General features: G+C 38.1%; 2 long non-coding RNA genes across 2 annotated transcripts in view; both read right to left on the bottom strand.

Moving 5' to 3' along the window:
- Positions 1-208: 208 nt before the first annotated feature.
- On the bottom strand, positions 209-2593 carry LOC142873272 (uncharacterized). The gene is made up of 3 exons (XR_012921320.1): positions 2515-2593; positions 2039-2149; positions 209-295 (listed from the first exon to the last, which is right to left on the bottom strand). It is a non-coding gene; the product is annotated as an uncharacterized LOC142873272 (long non-coding RNA).
- Positions 2594-3309: 716 nt separating this feature from the next.
- The window catches only part of LOC105877058 (uncharacterized), a 41639-nt gene continuing 30062 nt past the window's right edge, over positions 3310-14886 (bottom strand). Inside the window, exon 3 of the long non-coding RNA XR_012921318.1 lies at positions 3310-3448. This is a non-coding gene — a long non-coding RNA (uncharacterized LOC105877058). The remainder of the gene's footprint in view (positions 3449-14886) is intronic.

Genomic DNA, 14886 nt, shown 5'->3' with positions numbered 1-14886 from the left:
AGACAGAAAATCTTTTTTTTTTTTCCAGGCCATTCTCTAGTACAATTTGACTAATAAGGAAACCAAGGCCAAAGAATAAATAACATGCCCAAGGACACATAGGAAATAAACTGGAGAGATAGGATAACAGCCTTCATCCTTCAGGACAGCTATGAATTGAGTGACTATCAACTAGATATCTGAGGAACGATATATTTAAAAGAAAGATTCCATAGCCAGAGATCCCTGGAATTGGCTGTGTGCTCCATGATACATCCCAGCTCTCCTTCAACCTCTCTGGAGCTCAGTTTCTTTTCTGTAAAATGGGAATGATAATATTATCAACTCAGAGGGTTCAATGAGATAACATGGCTGAAGTACTTTGAGTCATAACTAACATTGTAAGTATTCAATGAGGGGAAGACAACATATTCATCTTCATTTTATTACTCATGATATCAATACTATGTAGGCAATGTAGTAAATGCTATGTTAGTGTCACAGTGCTCGAATTGTTGGTTTGCCAGTCCCCAGTGCAAAAGTCCCAGAACTTCACAGGCCACAAAGGACTGCCTTCAGTGGCCACCTTTGGGGTTATCGTTCCAATCTAGAATGCTTAAAGACAGAAATTTGCTGAACCCAGTGAAGTGCCACATGTTCAAAACAGAGTGTCCTTCTCCCCACGCCAATATCACTTCTGGATGGATATTGGTCATTAAAACCTTTCTAACTTAGTATTCACAGACTACTAAATCTAAGTATTTTTAACAGAGGTAAACACCCTGGATTTCTGTGTATAAACCCACTCCACCCTTACCAATTATAATGCTCAGCACTAGACACATTTCTGCTAGTCTGTCACAACCACACAATTAGTACCCTTTTCTACTGGGGAAAGAGTCTACATTTCTGACACTGCCAGAGGAAACAAAGCCACTTTATTTTTAAGCTACCATTGTTTTTAGTTCCTTTGTCCACAAAACCATAATAAGACACATACAGAGTATCCAATTTTAGATTTGGTGGGCTAACAGGATATTTTCTTTCAGGAGAAAAAATATAGAGAGGAAATTACTGTACAAATAATCATCCCCTCTGTTGACAGTGCTGGTAACCACTGGGCCAATACACTTTGTCCCTCCCAAGATTTTTTGTCACAGAAACCACCATATCTAAGGTGTCTCCCAAAGAAGGCACACATTTCTCAGGACCTTCTCAGATGAACAAATCTGGACTGAGTGAATTAGAAAGGCAGGAAGAATTTACTCAGGGATCATAGACTTCATCATCTAAGTGGAGTTATATCACTTTTTAAAATTCAGACATTTGACGCAAGAGACCGAGTAAACATTCTGAGAATTTTATAGAAAGAGAAATCTCCAGCTGTGAGCAGGTTCAACTAGGTGGGAGCCCAGTCTCTCAGCATAAAGGCAGTGAAGGTGGGAAATCCCAACATAAGCTCAACTAAGAAGTCCTTCCTGGCTCTTGACCATGAATTCCATAACTTGCTATTTGGTTTTCGCCTGCAAGAATCACTGATGCAATGCCTTATTAATTTGCAAAAATGGGGATTTTTAAAATGACATACACATATATGTCTAAATTTTATATGCACACATATATTAGGTAAAACAAGGCCATTCCTTGTTTTCTTGCTTTAGGTAAAAATAAATAAAAATATATAAAAATAGAATTCAGGGGAGGAAATTAGTGGTAAATAGAAATACATTCAATTCTTTCTTCCCCTTTTGTTTCTTAAACGAATAGATTGGGCCTCTAGAATACACATATGCTGGCACATCTACAAAAGTTTTGCAAACACAGTAGTCTCCCCCTTGTCCACAGGGATACCTTCCAAGACCTCCAATGGATGCCTGATACCATGAATAGTACAGAACTCTGTATACACCATGTTTTCTCCCATATGTACTTATGAAAAATTTAACTTAAAAGTTAGGCACAGTAAGAGATTAAAAACAATAGCCAATAATAAAATAGAACAATTATAATAATATCCTCTAATAAAAGTTATGTGACTATGGTCTTTTTTTATACTGACTTATTTTCGGGCCACGGTTGATTGCAGGTAATTGAAACGGTAGAAAGTAAAACCCTGGTGGATGAGAGGCCTATTGCACACATAATCTCTCCATTGATCTTTCTGTCGATTCTAAGCGGGAGGAAGAAATGTGTAAGAGAAAACCATTAATGGAACATAGGCCCTGCCAGGCACAGCTGCAGGTGTTATCTCACTCATCTTCTCAGCTACCCTTTGAGCAAGGTGTCAGTGGTCCCCTACAGACAGAGAGAAACTGAGCCTCGGGAGATGGGGCGACTCACTCCAGGTGTGCCAGAGCAGGGTCTGTCAGGATATTGTCATGGCCCTGGTTTAGGGCCTGGCAGATTTGGACAGTCTCCCAATACCACCATCCCAGCTCTTGGAAAAACCACACTCTAAGCTTGTTTTTTAATTGCAATGAAACAGAAATTTAGCAGAGGGGAAGAATCTGGAAACAGAATCTTTGAATCGCTGACCTTCTTATGCCGCAGGTTTTGGACGGCTGCCAAGCTGCTCAAGGAACCATGGAGAAAATACGTGCTGTCCCTTCATAAAAATTTCTTTCAGAAAAAAAAAAAAAAAAGTACCATGAAAAGCTTTCTTTCCCCAGAAGACTGGAGTGATTTTCCCCCTCTGGTCAATGACCATCACATAACTGATCATATTTTCATTTTTGTTTTGGCCCCTGGCAAGCATAGAATCACATTTACAGCTCAATTTTATTAACCTCATAGGACTCTCTAGTCTAAATATTTATTCTAGCTTTTGACCTGGCTTTGCCTTTTTATATTTATATATTCTCAGGTACCAATTTTCAACTATTTTATACTGTACTAGCTTGTAAATTATATATACTTGCTGACAAACTCAATTCCTACGCAACCAACAGGTAAAGTAAACAATTATTTCATACATTTGGTCAGTCTCTTTAGTAGTAGTATCTGCTGTTGGGTAAAGATGCCAGTGCACGTAGATTTTGAGAAATATTTCTCCAGACAGAGATTAGGATAGAAAGAAAAGGATTATTTACTTTTCCCTGTGGAGGGGGAAAAGGACCAGCATGGAGGTGGAAAAAGGAAGAATGTGCTGGTCCTCAAAACCAGCTAGTGGGGCTTTTTAAAGGGGGTTGTAAAAATGGCAGGGTAGAGTCGAGAAACTGCTGCATCTACTCCTTTCTTCTTGGTGGCAATAGAGATCAAGTTGCAGGATGGTGTTATGATTTAGAGAGCCAATCTCAGGCCAGACCTCCTGCTCACCTAACTTACCTTGTGGCCAGGCTGTACTGCAATAGAAGACTAAGCATTTAGGTCGGACAGAGGTCAGTGAGTTCCAAAGTTCTCAAATTCTTAAGGAGACAGCCCAGTGAGGAGTCCTTAGGTGGAGCCGATTGAATGTTGCCCGTGATGACAACTAGGAGAAAGTAAAGGATGTTTTAGGGAGGGTCACCTGCTGCCAGAAGTCTGAGAGGGTGTCCCCAACTCAGATGACTTGTTGAAGGTCTGATCAGACATCAAGTGTCCGCCAAAATCTGAGTCAGACCAAACTTAGTGGTCTGGGCCAGAGAATGATGTCCCCGGCCTCTGACTCAGATTGTGACCTTGAAGTCTTCTCCCTAAGGACTGGAACAAGACAACATCTATTCAACACAACACCGGAAGTCCTAGCCAGAGCAATCAGACTAGAGAAAGAAATAAAGAGCATCCAAATCACAAAAGAGTAGGTTAAACTATCTCTGTTTGCTGGTGATAGGATCTTTTATCTAGAAAATCCTAAAAAAATTCCACCAAAAGACTCCTAGAATTAATTAATAAATTCAGCAAAGTCTCGGGTTACAAAATCACTGTACACAAATCAGTAGCATTTCTATATACTGATAACAGTCAAGTTGAGAGTCAAATCAAGCACTCAATACCATTCACAACAGCTACAAAGAAAAAGTACCTAGAAATATATTTAACCAAGGAGGTGAAAGATCTCTAAAAGGAAAACTACAAAACACTGATGAAAGAAATTGTACATGACACAAATAAGTGGAAAAACACCCCTCACTCATGGATTGGCAGAATCAACATCATTAAAATGTCCATACTGCCCAAAGTGTTTACAGATTCAATGCAATCCTCATCAAAATACCAATGTCATATTTCACAGATCTAGAAAATTTAATTCTAAGCTTCATTAGGAACCAAAAAAGAACCTGAATAGCCAAAGCAATCTCAAGCCAAAAGAATAAATCTGGAGGCATAACCTGACTTCAAATGGCACTACAAGGCAACAGTAACCAAAACTGGTGCTTGTTTAAAAGTAGAAATATAGGCCAATGGAATAGAATAGAGAACCCAGAAATAAAACCATATAGTTACCACTGACTAATCTTCAACAAAGTGGACAACATACACTTAGAAAAGAAAGCCCTGTTCAATAAATGGTGCTGGGAAAATTGGACAGCCACATCCGGAAGTATGAAACAAGACCCCTATATCTTGCCATGGGCAAAAATTAATTCAGCATGGACAAAATACTTAAATATAATATATGAAACCACAAAATTTCTAGAAGAAAATGTAGGAAAAATTCTTCTAGACATTGGCCTAGGGAAAGAATTTATGATTAAGACCGCAAAGGCAAATAACAGCAACTATAAAAATAAATAAATGGGACTTGAATTTAAAAACTTCTGCACATCATAGGAAATAATCAACAGGGTGAATAGACAACCTACAGAATTGGAGAAAATATTCATAAAACTATACATCTGACAAGGGACTAATATCCATAATTTATAAAGAACACAAACAAATCAATAAGAAAAAATAAAAATAAAAACATTAAAGAGTGGGCCAAAGACATGAACAGAAGTTTTTAAAAAGAATATAGACAAATGGCCAACAAACATATGAAAAAATGCTCAACATCACTAATCATCAGGGGAATGCAATTAAAACTACAGTGATATGCTACCTTACCCCCATCAGAATGGTCATTATTATAAAGTCAAAAAGCAGATGCTGGAGAGAATCTATTGTTTTTTTGGCATGCATGCATAAAGAAAGAAATGCTTATACACTGTTGGTGGGACTGCAAATTAGTACAACCGCTATGGAAAACAGTATGGAGATTCCTCAAAGAAATAAATGTAGACCTATCATTCAATCCAGCAATACCAACGCTGGATATCTACCCAAAGGAAGAGAAGCCACTTTATAAAAAAAGATACCTGCACTCGAATGTTTATTGCAGCACAATTCACCATTGCAAAGACATGGAATCTACCTAAGTGCTCATCAATTCATGAGTGGATAAAGAAAATGTGGTAATATACATGACATAGAGTATTACTCATTCATAAAAAGGAATGAAACAATGTCTTTTGCGGCAACTTGGATGGAACTAGAGACCATTACCCTAATTGTAGTATATCAAAAATAGAAAACCAGACACTACATGTTCTCACTAATAAGTGGGAGCTACATGATGGGTACACATGGGCACAAAGAGATATAAAGGATATTGGAAACCAAGAAGAGGGGATGGAGGGGGAGATGAGGAATAAAAAAACTTGCCTATTGGGTACCTTGAACACTACTCTGGTAACAGGCATACCCAAATCCCTGATTAAGCATTATGCAAGGTAACCATAGACAAAAACATTTGTACACCCTTAATTTTTTGAAATAAAAATAAATAAATAAAAAGCTCACAAAAATCCTGTTAAATACTTATTACTAAATTTATTCTTACATCCTCTAGTTTATAGATGAGGAAACTAACACTCAGAAGAGTTAGGTAGGCCGGGCGCGGTGGCTCATGCCTGTAATCCTAGCACTCTGGGAGGCCGAGGCGGGCGGATTGCTCGAGGTCAGGAGTTCGAAACCAGCCTGAGCAAGAGCAAGACCTCGTCTCTACTATAAATAGAAAGAAATTAATTGGCCAACTAATATGTATAGAAAAAATTAGCCGGGCATGGTGGCGCATGCCTGTATTCCCAGCTACTCGGGAGGCTGAGGCAGGAGAATTGCTTGAGCCCAGGAGTCTGAGGTTGCTGTGAGCTAGGCTGACGCCAAGGCACTCACTCTAGCCTGGGCAACAAAGCGAGACTCTGTCTCAAAAAAAAAAAAAAAAAGAGTTAGGTGATTTGCTTGAGATTACAGTCAGAAAGGTGGCAAAACTAGGATGAGAAATCAGGAATACTGCATTGAAATATTATATTTTCTCCATGAAGCATGCCCCATGTGGCACTTAGCCAATCCATTAAATTCACTTTCAAGACTGGGTGCCAGGGAACAAATTGGCAGTTATAAACCTTTCTGTAAAACTGACCTTGAGCTCCATTCCTGACACACATAATTGACAGTGGAAGAGAATATGTGAGGCAGAGTTTGTAAATTATTCTGAGAAATGGAAAATCATTATCTAGATTATTCATGCACATGCATGATCAACCTTGGATTTTTACAAGGGGAAGAAAATATAACATTTTTGACCATTGAAAAGTAATTTGAAATTTGTAACACTTATAATACTAAAAATGTAGCTGAACCTTACCTTCACATGCTTTGATTTTAAAAGGCTATCACTCTCGGGTGGAACTAAATGTTCTTATTTCTATTCATAATAAGAGAGAAAATATTTGAAGGGGATATACAGAAATAGTTTCATTTTTCACATAAATTATTCTTCACCACTGAGTCGTTCTTACCAAAAAAAAAAAAAGGTAGCTTTGAGCAACCTCCAGAAATGGAGGTGGGATTGTAGTGAAATGGTACTCTTGACAGTAAAGGAGAAGGGAGTCTAAGAAAAGAGCCACAGAGGAAAGGGAAACTCCCCTGAAAGTCATTCAGCTCCAGTGGCCAAGCATCTCATCAGCTCCTCGGCAACAAGTGTTCTCGAATTGCCCTCACAATGCATGTGCTGCCTTTAGCAGATCCAGCGTCCTCCTGTGAGTCTCTTCCTTCTACTCACAAGCCAGCATTTGTGGAGTGTCTCCTGGCTGTCAGGGAATAGGGGCATGAACCTGGAGACGGTCTTGAACTTGCCTTCAAGAAGGCATAAACTTGCCTTCTTGGCTGTTAGAAGTCATTGACCCTCTCTGTCACCTCATACCCTCTGCTCCTGTGACCGTCCACTTTTTTCTCTACTCTGTCTTTTCCTTAACTTACACCTCTGCTTGCTAACTCTTTTGGCTCATCATTGCTTTGGTTCATTCTCAACTTCTCTAGACCTCTATGATCTTACAGCCTCAGTTTCCCCGAGTTCTCACCGTGTGAGTGTTGGTGTCTGCCCCTTCCCTCTGTGTTTCTCAGTACATATTCACGATAGAAAACCCGATTGTCCTTGTCAAAACCCTGGTCCAATTTTGGCACAACTATTTCTACCAGGCCACCTCACTGACTACTGGCCAAGCTACAGGTTGGCCACCCTTGGTCCAGACAGTCACCACTCTCCCCGTATGGTGAAGCTGAAGGAGGCCAATGGAGAGTCATGTGACACAGACCTGAGAGCAGGCTCTGTGATCTGACTACCTGGGTTCAAATACCAGCTCCGCCATGTAACAGCTGTGAGACTTTGGGTAAATTCCTTAACATCTTTTCTGTAAAAGGCAGGTAATTATAACCTCTATCTCATTGCGTTGTGGGGGTCAACATGAAATAACATGAAATAACACATGAAAAGAATTTAGGGCTGTCTTTAGTTACTAGTAAGGACTTCATACATGTTATTATTATGCATATCCATGTGGCCACGAGCACACCAAGCATCCTTTACTGGGAACCATAGGAACCCATCAATGACCTATTCAGTCATGAGTGTGCAATTTCTTCAACCTCAGCCATGCCTGTTGAAGCTCACTAATGAAGTCTTTTTTAATGGAAAAAGTGCTGAGAGATTTGGGGATTTTTTCCCCCTCTAAATTGTTTTTATCTGACCCATTAATATATACATAGATTAACATATATATACATATATATTAATATATATACATATACATATATTAACATATATACATTATATTATCTAAAGTTAATATATACATATATGGGTAACTTCTGGAATAGGCTATCAAAGTCTACTTCTTTGTTTGAATAATCTATGAAATATTAAATGTTGAGTTTAGACAGCTTTTGATCGTTGTTTTGCACACGGTCATGAAATAAGAACTCCTTCATTGCTGTGTGGCCTGATAAGATCTAGAGAAACTATCTGGTAGCCTGGGAAATTAGCTTATTTAACTCTGGTTCCATCAGGCCAAATAAGCCATATAAGAACTAACTAAATATTTGTTTTTGAATCTGCAAGTTTAATTGTTATGTAACAATAGAGAAACAGATTTAGTCCAAGGTAGCATAATCTCTGACCTCATCTTAACTGGTCTAGATATGAAATGGCCCACTGGGACCTAATATGGGGTCTAATATTGAGATGACATGGAGTTACTACATCCCTCTTGTGCAACTCTAGGGAGCACCATTCACACGCAATGCTCTAGAACACACTGACAAAGCCCATCTGGAGTCCAGCCCTTCCAGAAAACCTCACCAAGGAAGGGGGAAGGTTGGGGCTATAGATGTTGGGGAGGTTCCAAATTCACAGACCAGTGTTTGTTCCAAGAGCACAGCATCGCTATCTGTCATTAATAGAAATTACCATACTAATGCAAGATGTTAAATAATATGGGAAACTGGGGGAAGAGTGATACATGGGGACTCTTTGTTTTTCTGTTCAATTTTTCTATAAACCTAAACCTGCTCTTAAACAATGAAGTCTGTAATAAAAAAACACAACAGGCCACAGTGTAGAGTTGATGTCTTCAAAGGGTGGATGCTACGGTAGTCCCCCTTTATCCGTGATTTTGATTTTTGTGGTTTCAGGTACCCTCAGTCAACCATAATTCAAAAATACCAAATAGAAAATCCCAGAAAAAACAATTCATAAGTTTTAAATGCTACATCATTCACCTGACTTCATCTCATCACGTAGGTATTTTATCATCTCACATCATCACAAGGGTGAATATATTATTATACATACAGTAAGATATTTTGAGAGAGATCACATTTACATAACTTTTATTATAATATATTGTTATAATTGCTCTATTTTATTAGTAGTTATTGTTGTTAATATCTTACTGTGCTCCTTTTATAAACTAAATTTTATCACAGGCATGTAAATACATCATGTATGTAGCACTCAGTACTATCCATGGTTTCAAGCATTTACCACAATTCTTAGAAGGTATGCCCAGTAAGTAAGGGGAGACTACTGCACATGCTTCTTATCTTTCTTCATTTCATAGGAAGTTTCTAGAGATGCTCAATCCAAACAAACTGGCTGCAGACTTATGCAGTTTTAAGAATACCATTTATCCATAAATTTTTTTTATTTGTTTGATGTAATTTTTTTCTTCTTTTCACTTGCAAATTATCATGACTATAAATCTCAGTGCTCTAATTACTCCTGGGAAAACAGGTAGAGATCAGGCAAACTGTGACCCAGAAACCAATTTTGTATTTTAGTGCTCTGCAACCAAAGGTTACCATTCTAGCTGCTGATTTTCTTTGGTCTTTGCAAGTTGTATGTTATGGTAAAAAAAAAAAACAAAAAGAGAGAGAGAGAGTACAGGACAGAGTCAGAAATAGTATGAATATATAATCTATCATACATACTAGAAAATTTTGGAGAGCAAAGGGGGCTCTAATTAGGTGTAAACTAGACTGTCCCAGACAAACTGGGACATACAAATTACCTTAATCACAGAGTCTATATTGGAACCCTAGCCCTGCTACTTATTTACCATGGCCATGTCATTGACCCAAGTCCCACTTGCACAGTGGAAGCCTGTAGGCAGAAATATTGTTCAGGGACACCAGGCTCTCATCTGCTCTCCTTCCTCTTCCCTGGTACAGTTAAAACTATGGGCCTATTAGGTTCAAGGGCCTAATTTCAAGGAAATGCAGGTGTTTATAGCAGTCCTTCATGTGAGATCGCATAAAGAATCAATCTAAGTTTTTCCAGAGAAAGATGGTAAGCTCTAAGTTTAAAAGAGCAATGCTACTATAAGAAATGGGGTTTCCAGTCCTGACAAGAGCATACCTGGCATGGCAGGCACCCATGAAGGATGGGGAGGAAGGAAACAGAGCCTGTGCTGAGATGCCAGGATTTGCTCCTGTTCTGGGTTCCATTTCATACTCTCGGTGTACTGGTTTGAATGGTGTCCTCCCAAAATTCATGTCCACTCAGCACCTTAGAATGTGACCTTATTTAGAACTAGAGTCTTTACAGATGTAGTCAAGTTAAGATGAGGTCATACCGGAGTAGGGTGGGGCCTAAATAAAAGAGTAGAAGAGCCACAGGCACACAGGGGGAAAGGCTAAAAAGACGGAGGCAGAGATTAGAGTGATGTATCTGCCAATCAGGGAATGCTCAGGACTGTGGGCAGCTGCCAGAAGCCAGGAGAAAGGCGTGGAACAGATTCTCCTCAGAAGCTGCAGAAGGAACCAACCCTGCACACACCTAGATTTCAGACATTTGGTTTCCAGAACTAGGAAAGAATTAGTTTCTGCTGTTTTAACCCACCTGGTCTGTGGTAATTTGTTACAGCTTCCCTAGGAAACTAATATACTTGGCTAAATAAACATGAGATTGATCCAACCTTAGAGTGGTTTTTTGTGTTTGTTCTCACCCCATCATGTTATAATCTACCTGAAATGCTACATCCCTTCCCTATTACTCCAAGTCTAGGCAGCCACCAAGTTTTTTCCTCTTTTCCCATCTTTTCTGTTACAGACCAGATCCGCATCATATCTTCCTTGGACTATGGTAACTCTCTAACTTCTCTCTCTGCCTGCCATCTTTACCAACTCTTATTCCTTTTCCAGCAGAGTAATCTTTTTCAAAACTAAATTTAATCAAGTCTCTTGGAGATTAAGACTTTTTCATGGCTCTCAGAGCCTACAGAAAAAAACTCAAAAATTATTTTGCATCATGTCCTAGTTAGCTCTGGCTGCTGTAACAAGATACTATGGATTAGATGGTTTAAACAACAAACAATTATTTCTCACAGTTCTGAAGTCTGGATAGTCCAAGATCAATGTGCTGGCAGATCTGGTGCCTGTGAGGGCCTCTGCCCAGTTTGCAGATGGCCGTCTTCTTGTTGTGTCCTCATATGGCAGAGATCAGAGAAAGGAAGCAGCCTTTCAAATGTTTCTTCTTTTGGACACTAACCCCAATCATGAAGGCTCTGCTCCCATGACCCAGTTAATTCCCAAAAGCCTCACTTTCTAAATCCATCACACTGGGGGTAAGGATTTCAACATATGAATTTGGGGGAACATAAACATTCAGTCCATAACACATGGTGTACAGCACATTTTATAATATGGCCCCAAATTTCCTTTCAAGTCTTTTCTCTTACCTCTCTTACAATTCTGTTGGAGTTGGGGAAAGAATAATTAATAGTTATGCAAAAAAACTAAGCAAGCAAACAATAATAGTAAACTAAAAGAAGGCATTATTAACTGTAGGGGAAATAAATAGTCACATAAAATGGAGATATATTCATATTACTTGGATGTAATCATAAGCACACCACTTGACTTAAGTGTGAAAATCTTTACAAAAACCATCATCCAGAAAAAAGTTAGCATAACAGGCCTGACTGCTATGCTTTAAAATTCTTACTTATAAGATTGGCCCTGTAGCCGCTGGCTGGCATCTTGGATTTCAGAATAAGCATTAAGTGATTTACTGTGCCTAATCTGTGCAAACAATATGACTTATACTGAGCATGTGGTTTTCTTTTAGGAGTCTAGAATTTTGCACATGCCAAGCAGAGAGTACCTAGGTGACAGGCTCACAACAACAACAACAACAACAACAACAAAATGGGGCCCTGAGTCTCTAATGAGCTAACCTGGTTGACACCTGTTTGACCCTGGTTGACCAACAGATTTCACACCTGTTGTCACATCTTGCTGGAGCAATTAAGTGTGAACTGTGTGACTCCAGTGTGGGTGGGGGGAGACTCTGGGAGCTTGTGTCTTGTCTCCTCTAGACTTCACCCATATATACCTTTGACTGTTGCTGATCATGCTATGTGTTCTTTTGCCATAAAAAAATAAATAAAAACTTAGCCATGATGTTACAGTTTGAATGTATCACCCAAAGTTCATGCTTTGAAAACTTTATCTTCCATGCAATAGTATTGAGAAGTGGGACCTTTAAGATGTGATTAGGTCATGGGGCTCTTCTCTCATAAGTGGATTAATGTCATTATGGTGGGAGTAGGTTTGTTGATAAAGGGTGAGTTATTCCCCCTCTTGCTCTCTCTGTCTCTCTCTCAACCTCTCTTGCCCTTACATCTTTCACTATGGGATGAGGTAGTATGAAGCCCTCCCCAGAGGCCATCCCCCTGATCTTGGACTTCCCAATCTCCAGAATTGTGGCCAATAAATTTCTGTTCATTTTATATTACCTAGACTGTCATATTTTGTTTTAGCAGCAAAAAACAAACTAAGACACATGATTAGAACTACATGCTGAGTCCTGTGAATCCTCCTAATGAATCATCAAACCTGGATGTGATGCTGGGGATCCCAACCCACAATATAATAGATACTTATTCTTGATTTAACAAGATATTAATATTGTCTAAACTTGATAAATCAAGAACTATAAGCAAGATATATATATAGAAATAAAAACATAAATAACAGAGAAAATAACTAGAAGTAGAAAGACGTTATCTCTGAATAATGGACTTGGGGTAGGAAATAATAGATTGATCTAGGGATGACTGTTTAGCTGAAGCTTTGTAGTCATTTAAAAATTATATTTATACACATATAGGTGTATATATGTATATGTATATTACTTTTACATAAGTTAAAGTTAAAATGAGTATAGAAATTCTTGTTAGGAAAATCTCATGAAATTTATTATTATAAACTTTATGTGCCAGGTACTTTACTTTTTATATTACATAGTTAACCTTACTTAATTTTATTATCTCTTTCTGTCTCTTGCTCTCTCTGTCTGACACACACACACACACACACACACACACATAAGTACTTAGCACTCTGCATAGGTTAAGTCACTTAATCTTCACAAAATAAAAATTCTTATTTGGATAAGTTTTTAAGTATCTGAGAATAAAGTTAGTCCCTAAATCCAAATCTCCCTATATTTCCTCCCAAAGCAATAGCAACAGCAAGAAAAACAAATAAAACTATTCAAAACCCCACCTTCAGCAGAAATAGAAGACAGAGAATGTCCAAACCTCAAGTGACCTATACATAGAAAAAGCAACACCAAATCCTAGGAAATTCTCTCTCAAACTTCTACAGCAAGTCTTAGCAGAGAGAAGAGCTGACTGGAAATACTGAACAGAAGAAAGGAGCTAGAAGAGAGCTTGAGATTGACATAACTCACCTCCAGAGAAAGAAAAGTCTACTCCAAGGGCATCAATACTCAATAAGATCTGTACAATCAGAGCGGTGGCAACAAGGGAGGAACATAAGAGTATATGTGATTCTAGGTGGCAGTCTTCAAAAGGGGGATCACTTCTGGAGGAGAAGAAAGCAAGTTTGAATAAATAAGTAAATAGATTACAAATAAAGGGAGCCAGGTTTCTCACTGTCAGAGAATGGAGGTTACAAGTATGAAATGAACCTATGGCATTGGACTGGAATTGGAGAGATATCATCATTTTTCATATAGGTTGATAGAAAGATACAGGAAATGATCTGAAATTACACATGTGTATACATACATATATTTCCTAGCTCTGTGCACTGAGAGGGCCTGTAAGTAATGACATCCCAGTAACAGTGAACACCACTAGTATTCATATATTGGTTTCTAACTTCTTCCTCCACTAAAAGGAATCAGAGCTCTTTGGAGAAAAGGCCAATTCCAGAACTAGAACAGTACATATACAAAATAAGTCTAAACATCTTTTTTTGCACCAGAAAGTAAAGAAATGCTTAAAGAATGATGATATGTCAGAACAACACAGCAGCCAGACTGAAGAAGACACCAGTGGCCAAATTTGAAATAGTTTGAGCAAAAATAAATAATAATATAATGGAAAGCTTTATCTTATAGTAGAATGCAAATAATAAATCTAGAAAAAATGATAGAAATTAGAAAATCAAAATGTGGCAACCATCATCATAATGACTGATTGTCACAAATTGTCAATGGAAACTAGTGAGTGAAAGAAAGCTTGATGAGAAATAGGATATTTCTGTAAAATCTCTCGAAGTATCTACCCACAAGATACTTAATAATTGCAAAGGGGAAAATGGTAACTTTATAGTGGAGAAACCTGGAAGAAACCACCTTGATCAAGTGATCAGAGTTATCAACAGGATTGGGACAAATTGACATATATGAAAAGACTAAGAGGAATTTAATGTAAAAATGCATAACCCAATCTAATTACAAGAAAAACTCATATTGAGGGGCATTCTACAAAATAAGTAGCTAGTTCTTTTCAGAATGTCAAGGTCATGAGGAATCTTCGCAGATTAAACAGCAGGTAATCCTCAACATTATTGGGACAATTGACAAAATTTGATTAGATAATAGTATTGCAACAATGTTAATTTCCTGATTTTGATAACTTTCCTGTGGTTATATGCCCCCCCCAAAAAATGTGTTTTTCAGAAATGCATACTAACATTTAGGAGTAAATAAGCAACTATAATTTACTTTCAAATAGCTTAAAGAAAATACAAACACACACACAGAATGCTAAAGTAAATGTGATAGAATATTATTAACAATTGGAGCATATGGAAAAAAACCCACTAGGATTCTTTGTACTATTCTTGCAGCTTTTC

The sequence above is a fragment of the Microcebus murinus genome, chromosome 10 (assembly GCF_040939455.1).
Source record: "Microcebus murinus isolate Inina chromosome 10, M.murinus_Inina_mat1.0, whole genome shotgun sequence".
Classification (NCBI taxonomy): domain Eukaryota; kingdom Metazoa; phylum Chordata; class Mammalia; order Primates; family Cheirogaleidae; genus Microcebus; species Microcebus murinus.
The sequence above is the reverse complement of the archived record's forward strand: the minus strand, read 5'-3'. Positions and strand labels throughout refer to the sequence as shown.